The sequence below is a fragment of the Arachis hypogaea genome, chromosome 9 (assembly GCF_003086295.3).
Source record: "Arachis hypogaea cultivar Tifrunner chromosome 9, arahy.Tifrunner.gnm2.J5K5, whole genome shotgun sequence".
NCBI classification, from domain to species: Eukaryota; Viridiplantae; Streptophyta; class Magnoliopsida; order Fabales; family Fabaceae; genus Arachis; species Arachis hypogaea.
The window spans coordinates 94,508,405-94,511,487 of NC_092044.1; the positions used below are offsets into that span (position 1 = coordinate 94,508,405).

At 43.5% G+C, this 3,083-nt stretch overlaps 1 non-coding gene across 1 annotated transcript; it reads left to right on the forward strand.

Annotated features, from left to right (window-relative positions):
* Window positions 1–2,579: 2,579 nt before the first annotated feature.
* On the forward strand, window positions 2,580–2,687 carry LOC112714219 (small nucleolar RNA R71). Its single transcript, XR_003159174.1, has one exon. It is a non-coding gene; the product is annotated as a small nucleolar RNA R71 (small nucleolar RNA).
* Window positions 2,688–3,083: the final 396 nt, after the last annotated feature.

A 3,083-nucleotide genomic window follows, 5' to 3' on the forward strand; every position in this document is an offset into this window, starting at 1 on the left:
TTCCCAACCTCTCCTTTGGATCTCATGTCGGATCTCCGGATATTCACTCTTTTTGAGTGAAAAAGGGACCTCGGGGATCACCTTCTTCAAGGCCACAACTTCATAGAAGTGGTCTTGATGCACCCTTGAGATGAATCTCTCCATCTCCCATGACTCGGAGGTGGAAGCTTTTGCCTTCCCTTTCCTCTTTCTAGAGGTTTCTCCGGCCTTGGATGCCATAAATGGTTATGGAAAAACAAAAAGCAATGCTTTTACCACACCAAACTTAAAAGGTTTGCTCGTCCTCGAGCAAAAGAAGAAAGAAGAGAGTAGAAGAAGAAGAAATGAAGGAGATGGAAATGGATAGGTGAAAGGTTTTTGGGGAAGAGGAGTTGAGGTGATTGGTGAATGGGTGAAGAAGAGAGAGAGTGGTGGGGTAGGTGGGGATCCTGTGGGGTCCACAGATCCTGAGATGTCAAGGAAAAGTTATCCCTGCACCAAGTGGCGAGCAAAATTGCTCTTTGTGCTAAATCTGGCGTTAAACGCCGGGCTGGTGCCCATTTCTGGCGTTTAACGCCAAGTTCTTGCCCTTTACTGGCGTTTAACGCCAGTCTGGTGCCCCTTTCTGGCGTTAAACGCCCAGAATGGTGCCAGACTGGGCGTTAAACGCCCATCTGCTAGCCTTACTGGCGTTTAAACGCCAGCAGGTTCTTCCTCCAGGGTGTGCTGTTTTTCTTTCTGTTTTTCATTTTGTTTTTGCTTTTTCAATTGATTTTTTGACTTCTCATGATCATCAACCTACAGAAAACATAAAATAACAAAAGAAAAATAGATAAAATATAACATTGGGTTGCCTCCTAACAAGCGCTTCTTTAATGTCAGTAGCTTGACAGTGGGCTCTCATAGAGCCTCACAGATACTCAGAGCAATGTTGGAACCTCCCAACACCAAACTTAGAGTTTGAATGTGGGGGTTCAACACCAAACTTAGAAGTTGGTTGTGGCCTCCCAACACCAAACTTAGAGTTTGACTGTGGGGGCTCTGTTTGGCTCTGTTTTGAGAGAAGCTCTTCATGCTTCCTCTCCATGGTGACAGAGGGATATCCTTGACCCTTAAACACAAAGGATTCTTCATTCACTTGAATGATCAATTCTCCTCTATCAACATCAATCACAGCCTTTGCTGTGGCTAGGAAGGGTTTGCCAAGGATGATGGATTCATCCATGCACTTCCCAGTCTCTAGGACTATGAAATCAGCAGGGATGTAATGGTCTTTCAACTTTTACCAGAACATCCTCTACAAGTCCATAGGCTTGTTTTCTTGAATTGTCTGCCATCTCTAGTGAGATTTTTGCAGCTTGCACCTCAAAGATCCTTAGCTTCTCCATTACAGAGAGAGGCATGAGGTTTACACTTGACCCTAGGTCACACAAGGCCTTCTTGAAGGTCATGGTGCCTATGGTACAAGGTATTGAAAACTTCCCAGGAGCTTGTCTCTTTTGAGGTAATTTCTGCCTAGACAAGTCATCCAGTTCTTTGGTGAGCAAAGGGGGTTCATCCTCCCAAGTCTCATTTCCAAATAACTTGTCATTTAGCTTCATGATTGCTCCAAGGTATTTAGCAACTTGCTCTTCAGTGACATACTAATCCTCTTCAGAGGAAGAATACTCATCAGAGCTCATGAATGGCAGAAGTAAGTCCAATGGAATCTCTATGGTCTCATTTTGAGCCTCAGATTCCCATGGTTCCTCATTGGGGAACTCATTGGAGGCCAGTGGACGTCCATTGAGGTCTTCCTCAGTGGCGTTCACTGCCTCTTCCTCCTCTCCAAATTCGGCCATGTTGATGGCCTTGCACTCTCCTTTTGGATTTTCTTCTGTATTGCTTGGAAGAGTACTAGGAGGGAGTTCAGTAATTTTCTTGCTCAGCTGACCCACTTGTGCCTCCAAATTTCTAATGGAGGACCTTGTTTCAGTCATGAAACTTTGAGTGGTTTTGATTAGATCAGAGACCATGGTTGCTAAGTCAGAGGTATTCTGCTTAGAACTCTCTGTCTGTTGCTGAGAAGATGATGGAAAAGGTTTGCCATTGCTAAACCTGTTTCTTCCACCATTATTGTTGTTGAAACCTTGTTGAGGTCTCTGTTGATCCTTCCATGAGAGATTTGGGTGATTTCTCCATGAAGGATTATAGGTGTTTCCATAGGGTTCTCCCATGTAATTCACCTCTTTCATTGAAGGGTTCTCAGGATCATAAGCTTCTTCTTCAGATGAAGCTTCCTTAGTACTGCTTGGTGCATTTTGCATTTCAGACAGACTTTGAGAAATCATATTGACTTGCTGAGTCAATATTTTATTCTGAGCCAATATGGCATTCAGAGTGTCAATCTCAAGAACTCCTTTCTTCTGATTAGTCCCATTGTTTACAGGATTCCTTTCAGAAGTGTACATGAATTGGTTATTTGCAACCATTTCAATCAGTTCTTGAGCTTCTGTAGGCGTCTTCTTCAGATGAAGAGATCCTCCAGCAGAGCTATCCAAAGACATCTTGGACAGTTCAGACAGACCATCATAGAAAATACCTATGATGCTCCATTCAGAAAGCATATCAAAGGGACACTTTCTGATTAATTGTTTGTATCTTTCCCAAGCTTCATAGAGGGATTCTCCTTCCTTCTGTCTGAAGGTTTGGACTTCCACTCTAAGCTTACTCAATTTTTGAGGTGGAAAGAACTTTGCCAGGAAGGCATTGACTAGCTTTTCCCAAGAGTTCAGGCTTTCTTTAGGTTGTGAGTCCAACCATGTCCTAGCTTTGTCTCTTACAGCAAAAGGGAATAGCATAAGTCTGTAGACCTCAGGGTCAACCCCATTAGTCTTGACAGTGTCACAGATTTGCAAGAACTCAGCTAAAAACTGATGAGGATCTTCCAATGGAAGTCCATGGAACTTGCAATTCTGTTGCATTAGAGAAACTAATTGAGGCTTAAGCTCAAAGTTGTTTGCTCCAATGGCAGGGATAGAGATGCTTCTCCCATAGAAGTCGGGAGTAGGTGCAGTAAAGTCACCCAGCACCTTCCTTGCATTATTGGCATTGTTGTTGTTTTC